The sequence below is a fragment of the Amblyomma mixtum genome, chromosome 1, assembly GCF_055824585.1.
Source record: "Amblyomma mixtum isolate Tamu chromosome 1, ASM5582458v1, whole genome shotgun sequence".
Lineage (NCBI taxonomy): Eukaryota > Metazoa > Arthropoda > Arachnida > Ixodida > Ixodidae > Amblyomma > Amblyomma mixtum.
Window position 1 is genome coordinate 169623607 of NC_143012.1, and position 25853 is coordinate 169649459.

A 25853-nucleotide genomic window follows, 5' to 3' on the forward strand; every position below is an offset into this window, starting at 1 on the left:
ATAAAGAAAGTGCACGGGCCTGCCAACTGGCTCCAGCCGAGCCACCACCGCTGCCACGTGCAGATAGAGGAGAGTTAAAAGATCAGAGGAAAGAGAAAAAGGAGAGGAAAGGCGCGCGTCGCAGCAACAACCGCGTCCGCCGAAGCGGACGCTAGCTAAACAGATAAGCGGCCATAGCCGCGCTTCGTCACCACCTACTTGAGCGGTGGTGGCTCGGCTGGGGCCAGTTGGCAGGCCCGTGCACTTTCCTTTTCATTCTTCTCTCAGTCACAACAGCAACAACACGAGACGCAGCAGAAGACGGGCAGCAGACGCGCCATCCTGCCAGAGAGACGCTCTCCGCAGGGCCTCGTCCTGGCCCGTTGTGCTCACGGCCCTTGCACATATCTTGTAAAAAGCCTTGTAAATACAGTATATAAACGTCAGTTCACTCACCGCCGCATCGACTGTTCTTCGCTAACGTCTGTTCAACAGAGGCAGCAGACAGAGACGCTCCATGTCGCAACAGTCGTGGCAGCGGTGGGATGCACCAAAATCCCAATAGTGGGTGGGAGCTGTGGGATCGACCAGCGTCAGCTACCTCGGCGCGGTGAGTGCCTGATCTTTTCCCCTCAATTCGCCAGACTGCTCTAGCACACGTGATTGTAGTCTTGAGTAAGGCTGTGTGTGTGTAGCACTGTAGATGCCTTTCTTGTTTCAAACGAAGTAGGAGTGCTTTGAAGTGAAAGCTAGTGCAGAGGGAGTTAACAAGCCTTTGTTGTAAAGAATTGCTTGTGCGTTTCATACTAGTAGTGCTATAGTAGTGAACGGGAAGGGAATTCTAAGCAAAGGGCAAACAGCAAGAGGCTATTGCGTGCGATGGAGAACATTAAAGTGAAGGAACTCATCGAAATTGCAAAAAGTTGGGCATTGATTTGGGCCCCACCAAACGAAAGCATGCGATTCTTGAGATCATGCGGGCAGAGGAAGTAACGGCTGAAGAAGCCAATGAGGCCTTTTCTGAGATCAACGAACACAGTGAGCGCGAAGACGCAGAGCGACAGCGACAAGAACGCCGTGAGCGCGAGGCGAAAGGAGGCGTGGAACGCGAGGCCAAGGGACGCTTTGATCGCGAGGACAAAGAAAGCAGTTGGCGCGAAGAGGCAGAAAACGGAAGCAGCTTGCGATAAAACGGCGTGCTCGCGTTAGGAAACTTATGGACCTACAGCTTGAAGCGCATCAGATTAGTTTGGAGAGAAGTGAAACATCCGTTCTGCATGAGTCCAACGGCCTGCAGCCGAGAAACAGGCCACGGCCCTTCGTGATCGCCGTAGATATGGCGAAGTATTTGGCGGAGTTTGAGCCCGTCTGCGAGAGAAAGCGCGTTCAGCGGTATAGTTGGGCACAGGTGCTGGTAGCCCTTCTTCCCAGCGAAGCGTATGACGTTGTCAAGCGCCTGTTGGATGGCGGATTGGCGAACTACCATAAGCTGAAAGGCTTTTAAGGCGAAAGCCTTTAATGCCTCATACTGTCGTTAGCAGACTCGTCGGGAGCCGTGTCGACAGATGCGTCGGCAGCCGTGTCGGCAGACGCGTCGGCAACCGTGTCAACAGACGCGTCGGCAGGCGCGTCTGCAGCCGTGTCGGCAGATTTGTCCGCCTTTCGGCGTCACTGCTTAAAAAGAAACTGCGCCGAGGGTGGGAATCGAACCAGGGCACAGACGCTACCACTCCGCCACGAAGGCTCAAGGTTCGACCATGAATAAAGGCGCATCTAGTGAATGCATGGGTTTTATGAATAAAACACAAGGAATAAAGTAAACAAAAGGCAAAATGAAAAATAAAAAAAGAAAATAAACCAACATAAAAACAAAATAGAAATCATATATGAAAATACAAATAAAAACAATAAAAATAAGAAAAAGAACAAAATTTAAAACAAAAACAAAACATGAAAACTAAAAAGTAAATAAAAACAAACAGTGCGCCAGGAAACGCTTTCTCTTTGCAGCACTTTAGAGAGCCAAAGTGCGCGCTGAATTTTTATACTGATGAGATATGACTCGTCACCGGCGGACCTTCGACAAAGGTATCAGCGCGAACAGAATAGCACTGAATCGTTTTACGATTTTCCTTACCAGTTTAAAGCCGACATTTTAGAATATCTCGAAAATGCGGAAGGTTCGAACGATCGTGGCACAGAGCTAGAGTGCGTAGCTATGGAGCAACCCTGCCAGTGCGGCACAGAGGAATGTAGTCCGTACCTGGCAGATGTGACTGCTGCTGTAACAGTGGTAGATGCCCCGCATTCGCGAACTGAGGAAACCTCTCTATCTTCGGATAACGTAGCCACAGCATCGGACGATGCAGTTACAGAGGTCTCGCCCATTGAGATTGCAGTGGAGTTGAAGGAAACTGGATCTCCTAGCGTGTCAAAAGCAGGAGGAGTTGCAGCAGGCATGGCAGAGAGGATGTTCCGCTGAAGATTAATGAAAAGGCCAGTGCCAGTGCTAGCGAAGACAAAGTGGATGACACACCGTGTTGTGCATTGTGCTCAGCAGAAACCGAGAAACCTGACACTTTCGGTGAACGGATTCGGACGCATATAGAGTTTGCGGACGCTAAGTTGGACGCTAGTGTTTACGGCGGTGGATGCAAAACGCGTCTCGTGCTTTCACAGCGCTGTGAGCTTAGTCACATTTAAGAAAACAGCTGGGCCCGTATTACGGAACTGTCAAATAAAAAACTCGTCAAAAACTTGTCAAAAAGCCCCGCCGTAGCCGCGCTTCTATTGGTCAGCCGTGGCCGGCGGCCATGTTGCTTTCTTGCGTCATGGGTGGCTGGCGTTTATGTCACGGACAGGCCAGAAGTGGTGACGTTGCACACCTAATTATGCAGGCGCATTTTGACTATTTTTTTGACGGTTTCGAGGCGGTCAAAATTGGACCCTTCCGTTTTTGACAGAAAAATGGCGGCGGCGGCAGCGGCGTCGTATGTGGCTGAGGCGGCTGCAGCGACGCGAGCAACGGCGAAGGAGGGCGCACGAAGACGCGTTTGACTTGCCGGACGAGCTGTTCCGACGCCTTTTTCGACTGGAGAAGCAGACTGCGGTGTGGCTGTGCGAGTGCGCGGGAAGTTTGCGTGCGAGTGCGCGGTCGGTGCAGCGGTGGGTGCTGTGTGCACAGTCGTTATTTGCGACCGGCGGCTTTCATGCAAGATTCGGCAGCCGACGTCACATCTGTGCCACAGCTACATAAAATAAAACATGCCTATGCTGGCAAAGAACTTTATTTTACCCTGAAAATCGCACTTCGTGGTCGTCTTCTGTTTACCGGTCGAGGAAAAAGAAACAGACGACCACACATCACATACAACGCTTCACGCTTTGACACTTTTGTCATCGATCGTAAGAGCAGAACAACACAGACCTTAACAAGTTGGCTTCGTCGATTCTTCCGCACATAGATCAACCGCACAGTACCTTGATTTTCGACGCCACGTAAGAAAACAGTATCAAGGCGTGGAACAGCTATTTCCGTGCAAAGCGGCTTGTTGACGTTTTACCGCCGTCTGCGCACCTCCGCGGCAGCAAAAGTTACCCACAAGGAAATTTAATAGCCTAACTTCTTGCGCTTCTTGTTTTTCATTATATTTTTAGCTTTAAACATCATTGTATGGCAAAATTAAATAATAATTATGTTTATCGTTGTGCATTTCTTTGCTCTTTTAGCAAAAATTTAGCAAACGGTCCCTCGTCGTGCAGACAAATGCTTCGGGGCGCCGCTCTGCTGAAATTGGCTGATTCCTCGTTGCGTCAATTTTGCGTCAAGCGTCGACGTCACATCGTTTCGTAATTTTGACGTCACTGTCAATAACTTTTGACAGAATTTTGACAAAGTTCCGTAATACGGTCTCTGCAGTAGCGGAAACGCCGCAACTGAGTGCAAGGCAGACCGTCATCTGCAATCGGCTGGAACGCGTCAGGAGCATGACGAGAGCTGCATGCCAGCACTCATGTCGGGAGAGAACGCTGGTTCGTTTGCGTCTGAAGACGCTAAGGTGCTGGACGGCAGTGAGCTTCAGAACCATCCAGACGACATGGGGTTTGTAGACGTCATTCTATTCGAGAAGGATGAGGACGGACGTGCACTCAGGGATGCTGAGGAGAAAGAGCGCAGGTTTGAGGAATTTAGTAAAGGCGCCAAAGACAGACGTGAGACAGGTAGCGCACGTGAATCGGCTAACGATGAGAGTGGTATTGTCAGACAGCAGCAACTTAGGCGACGGAAGCAGCATGCGCTTCCACAAGAGAAAATTAAAGGAAAGCTCAAAATAGAAACCTGCAACCTGAAGGAAAGGAACCGCCAGTTATGGAAAGTGAACTGTCACCACAAGGTGATGAACAAACAAGAGAAACGGTGGTGCTGGCGAAAGGAGAGAAAAGGCAAGCACGAGAAAGAGAGTTGCCACTTAAAGATGAAAGGCAGGCATAAGAAAAAGTGGTGCCTCCGAACAGAGAGAAAGGGCACGCGCGCAGAAACGCGTTGCCTCCATGGGAAGCCCCACCGTCACCAGCAAAGTGACTGCAGCAAAGTCCGTCTGCTGAGATAGGAAATATATCTGTGACGTACACAATAGATCACTATAAGCGGCATAATACAGGTTTTTTCACCTAATATTTTACAGCAATTTTTAAATAGGCTTGTTTATTTAGAAGAGCTCGTTTTAGACATAGCTTTGTCAGCTGTTCAGTACATGGGAATACGCCTTAGAAATGCTAACTAGCAGACTCGTGAACTAATATTGAATAGTTCAATTTTGAACTATTACTGTTAGGCTTCTTAATTATTGACAGGCATGTAAAATTCCTGTTTAAAATCCTAGCAAAAGTGTTGCTGGATTTTACGCTGGTTATGTTGGAGAAAATGTTGGGCCGATTGGAAGTGTTGGTTTCTATGTTGGGTGTTGTTGGAGTGAATGGGAGGTATGCTGGATGCGCTAATGGTGAAGTTGGGCCTTGTTGGATGCAGTGGAAATTGTGTTGGCTGCACTGGCACTTCGAGTACACAATATTGTGCTAAATGGAAACCACACTGGACACTTCAGTGAACACGATGTGACGTGGTGGGCATGGTGGTATCCATCGTGGTTATCTTGGTGGGCTTGGCAGGCAACACTGGACTATTTGGAAACCACGGTGTGAGCCTATGGATGTGTAACTACTTGTTGGGCATGGCACAAACCTTGGCTACATTTGACTGGCCGATGCTGGGCAGCAGATACTGCATGCATGTGCTTGTATGGTTGACAAAATGAAACTCATAAACGCACTAATAATCTTAGTGGGTCAAATCCATCAAAGGTACACTTGGCACTTTATGCTGTTAGAACAAAAACTGCATGACAAAACTCTTTTTTTTACACGTGCATATGTTCACTTCACAATTTCAAAAATATATCAAAACGAACGACTTATACACCGAGGCTTAGAATATCATTAGTAAAATATTTGTGAAAAAGCTTAACTTCATTTTTTACAAAATAATATATTGCATGTTTACAGAGCCCTGCATGCCTGAATCCAAACACTCAGTTTCATTCCTAACATTTTATTCAGCGTGATTTTCTAGACATTTCTAATTCAATTAACAAATTGTTAAGCACATAACTGGCCACACAGCTGCTTTGTACAAGGGTTCTGAATACACAGAATACACAGAATATATACACAGAATATTTCTAGAAGGTTGATTACACAGCACGCTTATACACGCAGCTTGGTACATAATTATCAGTACAACACTGGTTTTCAAAGCATAAATGCATATATATATATATATATATATATATATATATATATATATATATATATATATATATATATATATATATATATATATATATATATATATATATATATATGCGCCACCGCGGTGGCTCAGTGCTTATGGTGCTCGGCTGCTGACCCAAAAGACGCGGGTTCGATCCCGGCCGCGGCGGTTGAATTTCTTTGGAGGAGAAATTCCAGAGGCCCGTGTACTGTTGCGATGTCAGTGCACGTTAAAGAACCCCAGGTGGTCGAAATTTCTGGAGCCCTCCAATATAAATATATGTATATATATATATATATATATATATATATATATACACAATATGAGGATCTAAATTACACAACACATTTCACACTAAAAAGTGATTTGGTTTTCACATTGGATGAGAAAACAAATGCACACCATCACTGCAGTCTCAAGAAAGCATAGCTGTTGTCTGGCTGATAACCCCCCAAAAATGATAGCTGTCTATACATATGACCCGCCGCGGTGGTTCAGTGGTTACGGCGCTGAGCTGCTGACCCGCAAGACGTGGGTTCGATCCCGGCCGCGCCAGCTGAATCTCGATGGAGGCGAAATTATAGAGCCTCGTGTACTGTGCGATGTCAGTGCACGTAAAAGAACCCCAGGCGGTCAAAATTTCCGGAGCCCTTCACTACGGCGTCCCTCATAGCCTGAGTCGCTTTGGGACTTTAAACCCCGTTAAATGAAATCAAACATCTATACATATATTGTACTGTTTTTCAAACTAAACCTGGGACCTGGCTAAAAAAGTATACACGGCGAGAACAAATCTGCCATGTTCATTGGTACAGATATGAGAGTTTTTCCTTGGAAAGCCTTGCAACTCCGAAACGCCACTACACTCCCCAATAAAATGACCATACTGTACGCGAAAATATTTCTTCGCACTGCAATGCGGTAAATGGCTGGCTAACCAACTTCTCTTCGCGTATGGAACTATGAATGGTTTTTCCCATGTAGTTTACTCTATGTGGCTAAACGTGTCTTCGATTTTCTTGGGCTGGTGTTCATGATTAAAGAGCTAGCAACATCTTGCATTCTTGTGAAATCTGACATTGGAAGAAAAATCATTTTCCTTTCCATACCTCACTGCGCTGAGCTCAATTCAGGTTCGACCCTTTTCATTAACCTCTACATTTCTGACTGAAGGCAAGCGCTGGTAAGGTACTTGCCGTCTCGCATGCATCCACACCCTCCTTGCATGCGGGAGGCACGGGGATCGATCCCCAGTGCCGCCAGGTACGCACCGGTGATAAAATGGGTACAAGCTTTCCCCTTCCTGGTGCTCGGCTTCTTTAGGTTGAAATGCTTAGGAAACGGGTCTTTGAACCCACCTTGAGTTCAAAAAGAGTTGCATGTGGGCTTTCACCGCACAAGAAGGTTTTAGGGTTGTTTGATGGCGGAACAAATACCTGGTGGCCGGTCAACGCATTGGTTATACGCTTTCGTCTATTATAGCTATTATACATTTTCCTCTTGGGGGCTAGTGATAACTTGCCATTTTATCTGCGAGAACCTGCTGAATACACTGCGCTCCAATCTTAATCTCTTAGTTATTTTACTGTAGTGATCCGAAACTGCGGCCTAGGTTATATTCTCTTTGAATTTCCAACGCTTGCTTTCCTATCATAAACTGTTTTTTCCTTCAAAAGATGTTGAACGTGACTATAAATTTTTTCATATCAAACTGTTTTGATTTGTCTATCCAAGTCCGCAGTCATACTCAGGAATTCATACACTGAGTCAATCTCAATGGCAATGCAATCAGCAAATCGCAGATTACAAAGGTACTTTCGACTAACGTCTATCCTAAACTCTTCCCAGTCCAGATCTCTGAGCACCTTCTGTAAACATGTGACAAACAAGACATAAGGCCTAACTAACAAGTATGTTAGCAATCTCCAAAGCCGATATTTACAACTGGTTGCCAGCAATGCCTACAAATTGTTCATCTAGCTTTAGTCTCTTTCGACCTTATTTGGGAGATCACAGATGAACGTTCCGTCAGTATCTGGAACCTCTAAAAACAAGCAACTGTCAGCCACATCTTCCGGATGCACAACATCCCACGCTGTGTCCAAAGAAAGGAAGCATTCCTTTATGTGCGGTGGTGAATTAATCATGTCCACAATATTATCAGGCCGACAGATTAAAATGCAGGTTGCACTTTCCAGCAAAAACAGAATCTTTTCCAGGCGTTTGTAATCGCCGCCGTTTGTCCTCACAAAAGTAGTGTTAAATTTTGATGGCCTTTTGTAAGCAGTGCTGTGTATAATCTGTTTTGAGATTACAAAGCGCTCGTACTCTATAACAACTGACGCCTTTACTCCACAGTAGAGGTACACTGACTGCTGCTCAGTGCTCTTCAAAGCAATCTCTTTGCCAGCCCATAAAAGGCAAAGATCACTGATGTGCTTTGCATTGTTCACCGGCGAAAAGCTAATCAGTTGCTCACAAAACTTCTTTTCCATCAGAGTCAGATGGGTGCTCTCAATCAGTTCTTGTAGCTGCTGGTGCATAACTGTTGCACCCAAAAGGTATGAGGCCGGCACGATGAAGGAATTGATTTACTTGCCGGAGAATGTAAGATGGTGAGCCGAACAGAGGCGCGTGCCACCGGCACGAGAGTCGAGCTTCATTCGGCAGAACTTCGGCGTCATCGTAATCGGCGGCTGGTGCGGCTCCTACCGCGTGAGGCCGCTGCTACTGCTACATAACCACCCTCTGCACAACTTGCTGAGGAAGAGATGATTGCAGCGTGGGAGGCTGCGAGACTGCGGCGAGAGATTTTGTGGAGTAGGAAACTTCATGACGGAGTCCGCCAGGTCAGCAAGCTTCTCCAATGACAGCCCCTGGGCGGGCACAAACACCATGCGGACCGACGACGGCAAGCGCTGAAGAAAAAAACTCACGCAGGAAGGCTTGGTCGAAAGTAGCAGCCTTGTCGCCCAGGAGCTGCTGGAGCCGCCACAGCAACTGGGTAGGTTTGCGGTCTCCCATTTCCTCGGAGGAGATGAGCTGCTGGAGGCGGCGATGTTCGGAGACGGCTGTTCGCTTGATGAGCTCAGCAGCCAACCTGTCGAACGGGGCCGAGGCGGGCGGAGTGATGAGGAGGTCGCGGACTTCGGCGGCAATCTCAGGTGGTAACGACGCAGCGACGTGATGAGACTTGTGCGACTGGCTGGTGATGCGGCCGATAGTGAACTGGCTGTTCACCTGAGCGAGCCAGAGCAGAGGATCGGAGGCCGAGAACAGGGGAAGGCGAAGGGACAGCGCAGAGACGGCGCTGGAGGGTCCATCACCGGGCATGGCGGAAGCTTTGTTGTCGGCGTTGGCCATGGTGAGAGCGCGTGTTCCAGCGGACGTCCGGAGTCACCAGTTTGTGGCACCCGAAAGGTATGAGGCCGGCACGATGAAAGAGGTGATTGATTTACTAGCCGAAGTGTTAAAATGTAAGATGGCGAGCCGAAAAGAGGCGCGTGCCGTCGGCACGAGAGTCGAGCTGCATTCGGCAGAACTTCGGCGTCATCGTCATCGACGGCTGGTGCGGCTTCTACCGCGTGAGGCCGCTGCTACTGCTACATAACCACCCTCTGCACAACTTGCTGAGGCATCCCCATTTGCAGCGGAGACTTGACGCACAATGGAACCATTACCACCTTCAAAAACGAAGGCCTAATGGGCCCACAAAGGTCAAAGTGACCGCACGCAGTTTGCCATATGAAGCAAAGCGTGCACCTTGAAGGCCATAGATGCAATGCCATATAATGAATGGCATCGAATTAAAAGTTCTCCAACAGGGACTCTGAGATGGAAGATTAAGTCAGACTCACTAATTCAAAAATAATAAAAACAGCCTTCACAAATTGCGCTGCATCACAACTTCACCATCTGCTTACTACGTAATTATTTATAGGTTCACCAAATAGAAATTTTTAACACTTAAAATAGCACCAATTATTCAAAAACAAAAAAAAATCACTCATGATAGAAGCAACCAGGTCTATGCCATAAATGCTGCCTGCACCATCATTGTCTCCTCTCCAAAAGCCGTTTAAAGCTAATTCACCATAACCTCCCTTTTTCAGTGATATCTAGCAGTCTGACCACATAGCCCTAAAAAAGCAATCCGGACACTCGTGTACTGTAGTTGGACAATATGGATTTACAACTTCTGATAAATTGCGTTTTTACACTAAACTAATAAATGAAGGACAAAGTAACCTACTTCTATAAATCGCTAACAGCAAATGTCAGAATTTTCAAAGCTTCATTTATGCACGGCGACTAGAAAGTGACCTGTAAACTGAACTGACATATTTAATAGCGCTTTTGTGTCAAAGTACCTGGCATAAAAATAATACACTTTAAATATTTATGCTATGTCAGCTCAATTTTGGCAACAGTGAGCCAAATGTAAAGCAAAATTGCAAAAAAAGTCTGCTATCACTTTCCATGCCACTTAGCGCTGCGTCCTTCATTGTACCTCACCTTCTTCGTCAATTTCTGAGAAGGTGATGTTTTCTCGTAGAAGAATGTGCAGAGCCTCTGAAAATTTGGCAAGGGGCGTCCACTATTCAGCTTGAAGAATGCCATCCAAACAAGGCAGAGCATAAAATATAATCCAATGCCTCCACTCCGACGCCTTCCAATCAGACCGCTCTGAGATTGCTCGTGGCAATCTCGTGCTGCAGTGTGGAGGTTTTATAACCAGCAGTCTAGAGTCTATTCTTGATACTGCTGATGGGGCACCTAAAAGATGGAAATACCACTACATTTCATTCTATTCGCAGGTATTCTGCCTCTTTTATTACAAGTTTTCTATTCTTCACACTTAAAAGCAGTAATTAATGCATAAGTAAATGAATATATCTATTCTTTCTCATGCCTTGTGCTCATCTATGCAATATTTGGCAATGCAAAATACACGTCAAGGTAAAGAATAAGTTAGCCTCCAATGAGAGCAGAATGGTGTTAAGGTAGTCTCTTGCACAAAAGCAAGATGTACCTTAGCTGCTGCTCTCCTTGTCAAGAGCTTGGTAAAGTTGCCGTTCTGTGTGCATGATTCATTATGCATATATGCTAATGCTTCATACCCTAATACCGTTCATACCCTAATATGCTAATGGTTCATACCCACGTATAGTGATATCAACATAGTGTTCCTGCCTCCTGGCTCAGCTTAGCTCCTTAGCCATGTCCCTTTCAGAGGCACATGTAGGAACCGAATTGAACGGCAGTAAAAATTTCTACCACTACAAATGCCACTAAAGAAAATCCTCCATTCATCGCTATGAACAGGTAAACACAGTAGATACGGCATAATCTACTGAAAAGCTCTACAGCTGAATCTGGATAACTGAAACCTGAAGGGAAGTGACAATTTCTTTGAATTATAAAGTTCATACTAAAGCAAACCTGACCAGTAACGGGAGGTGACTGACTACATTGTGTGAACAACCACACTGCAGACATGTCTGAACAAGTCTGGCAATTTCGTGTGTACATGCCCTCTCATCAATAAGAGCACGTGGTAGCAAGGCACCTTTCAGTGCCAGTAACACAACGACACATCTTGTCAGACCCGCCGCGGTGGCTCAGTGGTTATGGTGCTCGGCTGCTGACCCGAAAGACGCGGGTTCTATCCCGTCCGCGGCAGTTGAATTTCTTTGGAGGAGAAATTCTAGAGACCCGTGTACTGTGCGATGTCAGTGCACCCTAAAGGACCCCAGGTGGTCGAAATTTCCGGAGCCCTCCACTACGGCATCTCTCATAGCCTCAGTCGCTTTGGTACGTTAAACCCCATAAACCAACCAACATCTTCTCAGCCATTCCCCCATCGCTGTAAAAATATACCAGAGCAGTGCTGCAGCAAGTATTGTGTAAAGAAAGCTGAGCAACGAAAGCTATCATGACTTTCAATAAAGGTAAAAAACCAGCATGTATAACACATGCACAGCTGGAACAGTGCTGGTGATAAGCAGCATGTGCTGATAGCAGATGAGCATGGCAGATAATGGGAAGCTGTGCATGCAGCACCACCATCACATTGATAACAGTGTTCTTATGGCACTCAGTATGACTGGTTGCCAAAGTTACTGGCAGACACACGCTTGCTGTTTGACCAGCGGCAATCCACAGCACTGTTGTGCTTCACTAGCCCTAGCAGGCCAGGTGTGCTGCCAGATTGAATCAGCTGCAATTATTCTTGTGCATTATAATTTCTGCGAGCATTATCCCACTGAAATAAGCGTGGTATTTAGAAGACTGAGGTGGCTTTTTGATTAAAGGGAGAGTGAGAGCTCTATTAATATTTTTTATAGGAAAATCCAATAGTTCGGGATTTCATGGCTTTGTTGCCACTTGGCCGGCAGCAAAAGATGGATTTATTTCTATGAAATTTGGATTCGAAGTTGGGATTCTCTTATGACGACACAGGACTAAGTGACGTGTAACATGACGTAACGCAGACTCCGTGATTTCTGGCGGCCAGCAGGGCGGCGAAAAGAAAGCTACCGCCTGCCGCACGTTGAAGGAATATATCGGCTATTGCGGCCGTGGCTACCGTCACTTCGTTACGTTTGCACCGGCGTTTTGCCAGCGTTACGATGGATACCGTTCTTGAAGTCGTCAACGAAGTTCTCGCAAATAGACACCTTTAGCATACCGTGTACCTTGTTACCGTTAGCGGAATAGCGGGAGCCCGCCTACCGCCGGTGAGCAGGCGCTGATTGGTCCCGATGCTGCAGGCGCGCGCGTAGCTGCCCGGTACGTGGTGCCATCTGGCGACGTCAAGGGGGTTTGCGCGTGCATTGGCTGCGCCTCAGTGATTCGTGGCTTCTCGTGCCCCAGTGTTAATAGAACGATTGGTTCTAGCAACACTCTTTTGTCCTATGACGTCATCACGCTTGTACTTGCGAGTTTGGCCTGCGGCGGCGATACCTGTATTTTGGTTCTTGCTCTTTTCTACGTTACAACAGCTTTGTTGTCAGTATGAGTGGCGTTTTTGTAATCAGCAGCTGGTGTTCTGTCGATACAAGCCAACTTCAATTTCTCCTCAGTGTCCCTTTAAAAGAAAGGCCCGAATTAGTAAGATTCCACCGTAACATAGCAAATCAAGACAGCGTACCGATAAATGTCACAAAAATCTCCCGTATCCTTTAGTATAAGTTGTGTGCACTGCTAGCCTTTAATAACCACGGTATAAACATATGTTCAATAATGGCAAGCGCACAAACCAACTATAACCAAGCTATCTGCAAATCCTTTCAGTTTAGTTTCCTTGAGATTCCTTAAGTTGGACCTGACAGTTCTTGAAAAGAAGTGACCGCATTAACTTAATTACACTACAATCTATTCCATGCAGAGCATGTAATATTTAAAAGCAGTACATTACCAATGTAGAACCGCTGAGCAGAGTTCGAAGTAGACATGATTGTGCCAGTCAGCTGTTTCACAACGCCTTGCAGAACACTATGCATATACTGTAAGCCGCCGCGGTGGCTCAGTGGTTATGGTGCTCGGCTGCTGACCCGAAAGACGAGGGTTTGATCCCGGCCGCGGAGGTTGAATTTCTTTGGAGGAGAAATTCTAGAGGCCCGTGTACTGTGCGATGTCAGTGCACGTTAAAGAACCCCAGGTGGTCGAAATTTCCGGAGCCCTTCACTACGGCGTCTCTCATAGCCTTAATCGCTTTGGGACGTTAAACCCCATCAACCAACCAACCTATGCATATGAGTGTTAGCAGCGGACACGAAACAAGGACAGACAGAAAAGGCAACGAAACACAGCGCTGACTTTCAACTGAGCTTTTATTGGAAAAATAAGCGACTTTTATACAAAGATTTTTTTAACATGTGACTCAGAAGATGTCAAAACGTCTTACTACATGTGTCATCCAAAATCGCTGATACTCTAGATAAATCCTGATAAAGAACGTGATTGAAAACACTGAGGAATCCTGAGAAGACATGAAAGGTCAATCAGATGAAACTGGTTAGATTTGTGCAACGGCCACCTTTTTTTTTCCTTAAGACACGTGCCGCTTAAAACCATCTAAAGGCCGTCATCATAAAGAACGATGAAGAAACAATGGAAAATCCTGTCAAAAAATGTTTGTTATCAAAATGCAAAAGCAGGGTGAAGCTGCATATGGGCTCCCGTTATCAAAAGGTAAAAGAAAATAAAATGACAAAAGACAGGACTGAAACGGCATAAAAACACATTAACTAAAACAGCATAAAACCCATAATACACCCGTTAAAGAGTGTCCAGCTTTACGGGTTCGCGCCTGCGGCCTGCAAGAATCCAAGTTCTTTACCCAGGAGCAATATGGACTCCGCGCTAACGCACATGTCCCCTTTCTGTTCGATGGCATTTGCCTCAAAAATCTCCGTTGTGGTCTGATCGTTGCTTTTACTTAAAATCGTAGTTTCCTGGAACTGTGGTATGCACTTATTGCATTGTCTGCAGTGCACAGCGAGATTTCCTTCTCGTATGTTTCTCTTGCGCAGATTGTCATAATTATTGTTGTGTTCTCGGAGTCGGTCGTTAAGGCATCGGCCCGTTTATCCTATATAAACTTTTCCGCAGCGTAACGGAATCTGATACAAACGCCTTTAGTACAAGACACAAACGAAGTCCGGTACTTTTTGGAGCACTGCACACGTGGTGTACCTCACGTCTGAGTAAGCTTGCAAAGCTTTGACAGCTTTTCCGATGCTGAAAACAACACTCTCAACTGCACTTTTCTGCCTATCCGTTTCAAATTGTGGGAGATGCTGTGCAAATAGGGCAAACAACCAGGTTTCGCTCACGTTCACTCTCAGCCGAGGCTTTCACATCTCCCCTGCTTTTACTTTACACTTCCCTGTAGATTCGTTCAGCCACAGAGATGATGATCTGCTCCGGATAACCACTTTCTTTCAACCTCGCAGTCTGTTGATAAAAACTGCGCTCCATGGTATGTGGACAGGATTTGTGCAAAGCATTTGTCAAACAGAGGTTAATAATGGAATGTTTTACTAATTTGGAATGTGCCGAGTTGAACGGGAGGACACTTTTTTTGCCTCGCGGATCGTATGTCCAGCAGATATGATTTCTCGTACTCGTGATACTTAAATCTAGGAACCGGATTGTGTCGTCAGTCGGCAGCTCATGCGTTAACTCGAGTGCTTCGTACAAACTCTGAAAGACTAACAATGCTTGCTTTACATCTGCCTGAAAAGAATCATTGCTATCATCAAAAAGAATTAAACAATCATCTACATATCTGAACACTTTTACGGCGTTGAACTCTGCCAGGTGACACATCAACATGGTGTCAAGATGGCCTAAAAAAATGTCACTGAGGATGGGTGCCAAAAAACACCGGACTTCGATTGTACCTTGTACTAAAGGTGTTGTGTATCAGATTCCGATAAGCTGCGGGAAAGTTTATATAGGACAAACGGGCCGATGCCTTAACGACCGACTCCGAGAACACAACAATAATTATGACAATCTGCGCAAGAGAAACATACCAGAAGGAGATCTCGCTGTGCACTGCAGACAATGCAATAAGTGCATACCACGGTTCCAGGAAACTACGGTTTTAAGCAGAAGCAACGATCAGACCACGAGGGAGATTATCGAGGCAAAAGCCATCGAACAGAAAGGGGACATGTGCGTTAGCGTTGCGTCCATATTGTTCCTGGATAAAGAACTTGGATTCTTGCAGGCTGCACACGCCAACCCGTAAAGCTGGACACTCTTTAACGGGTGTAATATGGGTTTTATGCTGTTTTAGTTAATGTGTTTTTATGCCGTTTCAGTCCTGTCTTTTGTCATTTTATTTTTTTTACCTTTTGACAACGGGAGCCCATATACAGCTTCACCCTGCTTTTGCATTTTGGTATCAAAAATTATTTTTGACAGGGTTTTCCATTGTTCTTTCTTCACCGTTGTTGATCATGACACCCTTTAGATGGTTTTAAGCAGCACGTGTCTTAAGAAAAAAAAAAGGTGGCCGTTGCACAAATCTAACCCGTTTCATCTTATTGACCTTTCATGTCTTCTCAGGATTTCTCCGTGTTTTCAATCACGTTCTTTATCAGGGTTTATCTATAGTAACAGTGATTTTGGATAGCACATGTAGTAGGACGTTTTCACATCTTCTGAGTCACATGTTAAAATTTTTTGTATAAAATTCGCTTACTTTTCCAATAAAGTTCAGTTGAAAATCAGCGCTGAGTTTCGTTCCCTTTTCTGTCCGTCCTTGTTTCGTGTGCGCTGCTAACACCTACAGCATGAAAAACCAATTAGCCCAAGAAAAGACACTTCTGACTATGCATGCACTCCACAATAAACCCATTGACAAGGTCAAGACCAAAGGAAAAAATGTACGTTTTATATTAAACTGCACAAAAAGACATGTGCAGCTGCACAACCTTCGCCTCACTCCACTGTTAAAATTTATTGTGGTGTATCCACAAGTCAACGCAGGGCATGAAGCGCAGGAGTCACTAGCCTGAAATGGTGGTCATGATTAAGGGTGCTAAAATACTCTGAAAGATAAATGTTGACACTGTGCTGCTCCTACAGAGCTTGAAGTCAATACCAAGATTTCAAAATCTTTATTTTATGAGAACTAAGTATTATATCAGATCGACCAATACAACGTCATTGATTTCCTTAAAATTGCACGAAAGAGGAATCTGAAATCATATTGTTAACATGGGAACTCTATCTACACTCTCCAAGCATTCTTATAAACTTCGAATTACTTTCGTGTGTGGCAGATTTCTCCATTAAATTTCAGTAAACGTCCCGGGTCCTGCCTCTTTTTAACTCACCTCCGAAACGAGGAGTCAGCCAACACGTGGAGTTCCTTTTCAGCCAGTAACGTGGCTGTTTGGCTTTCACGTTTATTTTGTTCGGTTGCCGCGAATAGTTTGTCTCAGACTACATAGCAAATTAGGCCCATGAAATAAAAATACGCATGGAATCTTTCCTCTCGCTGATCGCTACGTATCATTCCGCCAATGGCAGAGCAGCAAGCCGCCACGCAGCTGGTGGAAAGACACTCCATGTGTTGGCTGACTCCTCCTCTTTTTGAAGGTGAATTAGAAAGAAAGGCGAGAGCTGGGACTTTTATTTCGATTAAATAAGAGAAATCAGCCGCACAGGACAATAATTGAAGTTTCTAAGAATTCTCGGAGCGTGCAGATCGAGTTCCCACGGTAAAATGACGAGCTCAGAGTCCTCTAAGTGCACCTTTAAATGACCTATGCCAACAATGCTGAGGTCTGCAGCACAGCTATACGGCATTCCTCTTTGGAACAGAAACAAAAGCTGCATAATCAGTTCATTCGTATTCAAGATAAAGCTTGCTTTTGTACATTCAGGTGAGTTGAAGAGCTGCACAACTTTTTCTGAAACCCTGTCTCTTTCCCAGTCAGATGTAACACATTAAACAAATCCAAAAGGAAGACAGTTAGTACGGTTTTTTCCCGGATGCATACAACGCAAAATCTGGATCAGAGGTGGCATCGCATTTAAGGCCATGCACACAGTGTAATGTCACAACTACCACATTCTTCCACTCTCGGGTATCGCTGTTCTGCCTGCATGTACTTCAGCTCAAAAGCATGCAGAAAAATCTATTAACTTTATTCTATCATTGAATATCAAGCGTTCACAGCATACCAACACAGTAATATTGGCACAAGTATGTGTCAGCCTTGTACTGTATCTCACACAGCAAGAATGTCGCTTAATTTCAATTTCTGTAAAGTGCCTGCATGAATAGTAATATCCCGCATTACAAAAACATATCCACAACATGTCTGTCAGTAAATTAACCCCTATATTTATAAAGGTCAGTGAGGGTGGTTATTTATAAGAGTTCAAACATGTACGTGCATTGGGAGGAGCCCTGGGAAGAAATTGCAAAATTAAGCATTCACCTTGCATCTCTTAGTGTCACCGTATGTTGCGCTTGCTGCAAGTTCACACACATGAATTGAGATTGAAAATAACTGTTTTTTAATCACACTTGTAATCTCACCAATAACCTCACTAGCTCCACACAAAGCAATCATTTTTTATCACTCATTAGTAAAGTGGAAAACAAGCCCTAACCTACATCTTTTATGAGCCATACACAGAAAAACCAAAATCATACTTAGTACCTTCCTCGGGCATGTTAAATAGTTTAGTATTACTCATTACCTGCCAATAATTGTTACACAGATAACTGTTCATGAGTGGTTAGCCATAGCCAGAGTTTATAGACCTTATTCGAAACTGCTGCCATCTGTTGGAGCTAAACCGCAACCGTCGCCGCGACGCCATGTTGAAGGGTTGGGAGTGAATGCCGAAGCCGCCATCACGCTTGCTGCGTCCGTTAATCGCTTGTTTTGCGCTGTAGTTAACGCGTAATTCGCTTGCAACCACAGCGAAATATGACAGGAGAGTGGTCGATGGATTTGTCGGTATTGCCGAAAGTTTCTAGCGACCCTGTACAACAGTACTGCGCTTTGAAAAATGGCTGAGGCTTAGCTTAGGTTAAGCATAGTCAGATGCGAAGCATATTGTCGCCGAGTTGCATATCGAGCACGCCGCTTGGTTAGACGTTCTTCACGCTCTTCATCAGTCTCTGTAGCACGCCGCAACTTTTGCTTCTCATTCCAACGAGCAGCCCTGTCTCCAGGAGGCATCTCTATCCCGTGTACGCCTAGCAGAGGCAGGCGCACCCCCTTGTATACCGCCGCTCCAGCATCACGTGTAGGGTGCCTCGATGCCTGCCCGCCGCGCCGCGGGCAGGCATCGAGGCACCCTAATCACGTGTTCACTACAGCGCACCTAGCGGCAGAAGCAGGAAACACATTGGTCGCGACGCCTCGCGCGACGGCGCGAGCTGGGGCCCCGTTGCTCCTATGTCGTTACGTCACGCATCACGTGGTCCTCCTTGGTCGCGACGCCTCGCGCGACGGCGCGAGCTGGGCCCCCTTTCTCATCTGCTGTGACGTCATGTACCACGTGGTCATCCTTGGTCACGACGCCTCGCGCGACGGCGCGAGTTGGGCCTAGGTGTTGTTGGTTGGACCCCCGCTTTTCATATGCTGTGACGTCACGCATCACGTGGTATGACATGGAGGTCACGAAAGGTCAATGGTAACGACACCGCCGCGCTCGAGGAGCTGGGTTGGGCTATTTTAGTATGCTTCGCATAAAACTACTTCGGAACGGCAACGGAAGCGCAGCTACAAGCTTGTGGCCGAGTCGTATGTATGTCTGCCGACGCTGAAGACGCAGAAGTGCAACAGGTTAGTAAACTTCGACTCTCCGGCTCTTATTCTTGACTGTAGTATAGCAGCAGACAGGGGCTTATTATTTTTATTTCCTTTTCGGTTGCCCCAACCTATACTTTGTAGTATGGCAACCATTCTGAGCCGTTGGTTAAAGCATGTAATTATAGGAACTTCCTAAACAGAGTTTTTACGGAGCGTGTTTCAGCGCATCGCCTGCGATCGCGGAGAGGTAAGAGTGCAACTGCGTTATGCTGCCGATTCACAGCGCACAGCCTACAAAAACGAAGAAAAAAACTACGCGTACAGGAAGAAGAAACAGCTGGCGTAGCTTTATTCTCCTCTGAGCTTCACCGACATTGCGCTGCTGCTTCTCAACGAGCAAATTGCCGGTTTTGTAATCATCCGTTCTACATTATGCGCCTGCGTTGGCGATGAAGCCGTGGCTGGGAAAAGTTACCCGTTAACATGGGTTTGCGCCACGTCTCGCGCATTCTGCAGGTGCGCGTTTGTGTGTGTGTACAAGCTGTGGAGACGCTGTGGAATCGTGATGCGTATGCTGCGGTGTAGCATGTGCACAGCGTATGTTGTTTGTTAATGCGTTTTTGGATACGGCGCGCGCTTTATGCGAGCTCTTCGTGACCTCATGCCATTGTGGTGTCAAAGATATAATTGCATAGTTAGGCGTCGGTCATTTGTCGGTGTTTTGTGCTCCGCAAAATTGGAATGATGGCTGACACGCATGATGTTTTCTTTCAATTTTTGCCTGCAAACAAGTACACGATGCCTTGCGCTCATTGACAAGCTTGCACATTCCAGTAAGGCTTGTAATGAACTTTGTGCATGCTAATTAATTTGCGTCATATCGAAAACCGCCGTTTATGAGGTAACAGACTGATTCTTACTTTGAATGTTAACCTCTTTTCTTCCTTGTTTTCAGTGTGTGTGGGCCTGCTGTCGGTGTGCAATTCCTTTGCTATAGAAGCAGGAAAAAGACAGCAGGTCCTTATACTGTGAAGGTGACGTTTCTAATGGATTCTCGAATAAAAGAAGTACGTTCTAGGTGCCCGGCTAGAGCTTTGGGTTACTGCAGCCATGCAGTAGCCGTACTAAGGCAGCTTGTACTGCTCCAGCTACTCGGCTACAAGGAAGCCCCTGAGGAGATGGCACCAACTGAGCTACCACAACAGTGGAGAAGACCAAGGAAGGCAATGGCACCTGAAGATGTGATTAGGGTGAATTGGCGCAAAGTTGGAGAAGGGCGACCAGCTGGCCCAAAGAGACGCAAGCTCAGCTTTGCGCATGCAATGGCTACTATGGAGGAACAGATAGATGTGACACTGGAGCTTGCAGAGTGCTTAAAAGACCCACACTGTTGCTTTGGAGCTATTCTTGCGGAAGCAGCTTCATGTGAGCATGTACAGACTCAAGCCTGACCATCTTTCATTGGCTCAGCAAAGTCTCTTCATATGCCATTGCTGCCTACTGCTTTTGACTGCCTTGTACCATGGAACGAAATTACCCCCCAAGCCACCCAGTTGAATCAGTGTGTGCAGCCGTACAGGTTCCTTCCAGTGGATGACAGGTGAAGTCCACCTGCTGAACTGGAAAATGATGAAATCGTCCAGGTTAGAAGCTTTCCTGATTTTGAGTATCTCTATGGTTATTGGTGTGGATGTGTTGCCTGTCGAGACTATCTCTTATTGAAAACGTTCATTGGTAAATGTTATAGACGAGCAGTTCAGCTGTGTGTAATATTTTTGTATTCTTTTTTTTCTTCAGGGTTTGATGCTTTCTAGTGCTGATGCTTCAGAACTACAGCTGAACACCCGACAGCAGGTGCGCAGTCCCACTTGGAAGAAAGAAAGAATGAACAGATTAAAAGCGTCCAAGTTCGGTGCTGTTTTATCTAGGAAGGCGGCCTGAACAGAGCATGGCATTGCAAACATCATGAGGTCAAGAAAATTTTCAAATCCAGTAGTCAGGTCCGTCAGTGTTAACATTATTACCTATGTGTTTACCATTCAAAGTTATTTCTATTGTAGTTAAAGGCTCAGTGCTTGCCATTCCTAAGCTGCTACCATATCGATGCAAACAATTTTGTCTTGGGCAGAAATCATGCGTTCCTTGCCCTTCACATTGTCATTCCGACAATAAAATTGCGATTGCAGCTCTTGTGATCTTCTAACGGGTGCAACTAGGAAGCAGTGAGTGGTTAGACTGAAACAAGCTTTTAATACAGCAGAATGTAGTTCATGCTTTTTCAGCATCATAGAGTTACGCGCCTGTTTGTGTGAACAACTGGCTGTCTGCTGGCTGTCTCCTGCCCTGGTACAAAATTAATGCAGAGTTCCTAACCTTTTCTCTCACCACAAATGTGTCACGATATGATAGGCAGTGTCCAATGTCCTGAAGCAACTCGTGCTATGAGGGACACAGTAGCAGGTCTTCAGAATATTTTAGACAACCCGAAGATATTTTATTGTGCACTACTGTTGTACAGCCCAAGGCCTCCTTTTTCGTTTCACCTTCATCGAAACGCAGTCAGAAGTGTATTTAAAAAAAATAGAAGTTTAAAATATTATATTTCTTTTCGAACTAGTCACAGTTCAAAAGCTTTCAGTCATGAATCAGAGTACTTATACATTTTTAGTGATATCAGGCAAATGAAACATGCATTATAAACTGAATTGCTGCTAGACTAGTAAATCTGATCGTGTTTTAAGTGGACTTCTAAATTTTAATTAGCTTGTGGAACACTTGGCAGTAAATGGTCAGTGCACCTAACTGAATTGAAAGTCCGTCACTTAATGCAAGCCTTGGAATTTTCTATGTCTTCAATATTTGCAGGCATGAAACTGTGAACGAGCCACGAGCTGTGCAGCGGTACATTCTGTGCATGGAACATATGGACCGGAATGTTTTTATCAATCCGTGTGGTTTCATGGTGTCTCCTGCATCTCCATGACTTGGTGCGACACCTGACCGCGTGGTCTATGATGCACAGGAGAACCCTGCTTTCGGGCTGATTGAGGTCAAGTGCCCATGTACCAAGCGGACCTCCTCACTTCAAGAACCACTGGCATCTAACGACTTTTGTATTCAGCTTTTGGATAACGGTCCGCAATTAAAGCCCTAGTGGCTATTATGCGCAAGTAATGGAGTAGATGTACTGCTCAGGACTGCAGTGGACACACTTTGTGGTCTTTGCGTAGTCTTGGATAGTAATCTGCAAAGTTATATATTCCGAGGCTGTTTGGATGGTGATGAAATCTAAGCTCGACAGCTTCTATTTTTAGCAGGCGTTGTCATGCCTAAATGCATTGCAAACTGCCGAGAAAAACTAGCTTTCATAATCTTGCAGTTCTGTTGCATAATAAACTAAGCTCAAAAATTTGCACACAAGCCAAACTGTGCTAAGTGTACCGTTTAGGAAGCACAAGGTTGGAGTTAAATATTTATTGCCACTTAAAAACCACTGCAAAACAATTAATTATAAAGGACTTCTAATATTTTACGATGGTTTCATTAGACGTGCTTGAAAGTTTGTGAGAAGTGCACAAACAGTCCACACTTGGTTGATGAGTGGTGCAATGGTGATAAGGATTCTGCGGTCAAATATATGAAAACTCTTGATTCTATGGATGCGTCTCTCTACATGGATGCGCAGATTTCCAATTGCCTCTGTTTCTTTGACCTGATCTCTTGAGAACTGGCCATTCCTCAGAAATGGCGGCATGTTCAAGTGTACGCCTATCGGTTCCAAAAGGTCCTTGATAGTGAAGCCTTTGTTGGCCATCACGACATCTGCTTTGTCGAATGGTAGGGAGAGAAACCCACTTCCCTTCACTAACTCCTTGTCTTACACACAGCCTGTGACAAGTGGCGATACAAAGGTGAGCGTGCGATCAAGGGAAACGCCAATCAAGCCCTTGAATGTGTTACTCGATTTGTAGTTTGAGTGTTTCAGACTGCAACACTAATGAACTTGGTACCTCACACTTGATTTCCGTGGCATCCATGATGACCGGAGTCATGGGGCACTCGGCCTTGAATTCCTCGGACATTTACTTATCAACGACGTCTCTTGAAGCCCATAGAGGCAGGTCTCCCAATCTCATGAAGAGAAAGTTGATCCATTCGTTGAAAATACGAGTCACCGTTGTTTGTGAAACATTGAATCGGTGTCCAATGTCCTTCTGGAAAAGTCCCAGCCTCAAGCTCAAAAGAACCATAAATAGTTGATTTTCAGTCCTGATAACAGCAGGACGACCAACTTCTCTTTTAGGGTATCTTATCTTTTCTTTTGCTTCCGCCAGCTCTTGTTGCAGTTGATAAATTTCAGTCGCTTCTTGGTACTGTTCACTGTCGTAGCCACTCTCCACAGCAGCAGAAGCATCTTGCGTTGAGAACTGCTCAGAGTCATGCTCAAGTGCTTCATTTTTAGATAATAAAGACAAGAGAATGCGGCGATTCTGGATGACTGGGGCTGGTCGAGCTTTTGGCGGCTTTCTTGGTTGCTTTTTTTCTTAAATATGAAAACCGAGGGTACTGCATTTTCATTGCAGTATTCGACGGCCACTGGCCACATTTTTCAAGAAATCCTCTTCCATAAAATGGAGTGAACACACACGGGCTGTCATAATATTAAATGGAGGTTCCCTTTTGATTGCTGCCAACCATATTTCCGAACATCGCTGTCGTCAGGAATGCAGTGACAAGACACCTGAAAGAACACAGGTATCATAAATGTGGAGTTGATCATACACGGCATGTTTTTTTTTTACTTTTACAAGCATTGTATGCACACAAACATTGAATGCCAACAGCCGCTCGATGGCGTAGTAAAGTGCACCCAGCACCTTCCGTCATACAGAAAATGTCATACATTTACTGACTGCAGTTTGCCACTCATCAATTGAAAAAATATTCAAGGCACAAGTTTGCAGTGGGGCTTATTTCTTCTGCTATGCCCACCGCACAACGCGACCGCGGCAGCTTCACTCGCGTACACTGCGCAGCACAGTAAGCTATAATATAAAGCATTGCTCCAAAAACTCGTAAATGTTTCAATCTCTACCGCGAGCACATTTTTTGACGGAGGCAAACTGCTCACTGCATTAACCGCGATTGCAGAAAGAAAAAAAACAACCTGATTGTGCACCTGAATCTGGGCTCTCGTGTACGGCGTGAGTTATGCACGAAAGCAACTCCGCTTCGATGCTAAAAAGAGCGAGCAGGTCGAATAATCGAAAAATTCCACGGCGACCGTTATTTGCGCAATCGTCCGAACGTCGCGCTTGCCACTAAACACAGCTGCATCAGCCTTCATTTGCGCGTGATTCCGTCGCCCAGCGAGTTCTAAAGAAGCGCTCAAGTAACTGGATTAGGAACGTAGACTTATCCAACGCGTCGGTGCTATCACGATGTCACGCAGCCTGGTGCCTTGTAAATGTCCGGCAACTGTCCTTTCTTTTGATGCTCGTGGTCAGTTATTAAAATACATCCGGCAACTTGCGTGATGAAATCTATTAGGAACAGTTAGTGTAGTAAATAAGTAGTGAGTAGTCTTGAATCAATGCCTGCATACACAGGCTGGGGACCCCCGTCTGCGAAATCTGTACCCTGTCCAACGTAGCACACAGTAAACGATATATTTTATTTGCCGAGGCGTCGAGCACGAACGTCCAGTCTTTTAGAGTCGAATGCATTCGATTCTTTCCTCCCATTTTTGCGAGGCGATACATATATGCCGTTGGGCTGAACTTGTGCCTACGGTGCAGAAATCTAGCGATGGCAGTGACACAAGGCAACGATAAAAAATAATGCTGCGAGAGATAAATTCCTGCTTACCTTTTTTCCCTCGGAATTCCTGTTTCCGCTTTTTTTACAGCACGGCACGCAACAATATGTAGGCATCGTTGACAGCAAAGAGCGGGAAAGAAGCGATGAGCACTTGTACTAGCGTGCCTGTCGACCCGTCGGCACCCTTCAACATGGAGGACATGCGCGCGGCCGTCACTAGATGGCAGCAATTTCGAGTAAGGACTATAGGCTCAAGTTTTCCAACATGCTACACATATCAGCAGTAATTCTTGCAACTAATTCTGAGACAGTCAAGAAATGCACTTTATAGAATAATGCAACTGAAAAACAAAACGAAAGCTTACCTCGCAAGTTCATTAGGGCAGATGGCCCTTTGAAGCCATTGATAGTGTCATCATATTTTACAGCAACCTTCATGTCTTTCACATTCATCTTGGATATCCTGGCTTCTGGTGGGTCCTGCGAACGATACCGCATACTCCCTTAATACAAATTATAACACAAGAAGCAAATGTAAAAAATATTTATGCTTGCAAAAAGTGAAAACACTTAAGGATCGCATTAACTTGTACAGGCACAAATTATTACCGAAAGGACGAAAAAATGTTACAGTTAGGCAATCTTTTTGCAAAAGATGCCCAATTGCACAAAAAAAAAATTCCATTCTCCAGATGCTTAATTATTAATTTGTCAAAACTTCGTACCTACAGTGTGACACCACAAAACCTTCGGGGTATCAATTACACTGCTTTTTACTCACTCTTGTCCTAATGTCATAAGAACTGATTATGAAAAGAAAGCACAATTTAATCATTTTAAAGCCCTCCTCCTTGTAAGACATACACAAGAAAATGTACCGCCGTCAGCACGCTTAACGCGAACGACCTTTTGCGCGTCCTGCACTG

At 45.4% G+C, this 25853-nt stretch overlaps 1 pseudogene; it reads right to left on the minus strand.

Moving 5' to 3' along the window:
* Positions 1–9364: 9364 nt before the first annotated feature.
* Positions 9365–25425, minus strand: LOC149369747 (uncharacterized; annotated as a pseudogene).
* Between the last annotated feature and the right edge of the window lie 428 nt (positions 25426–25853).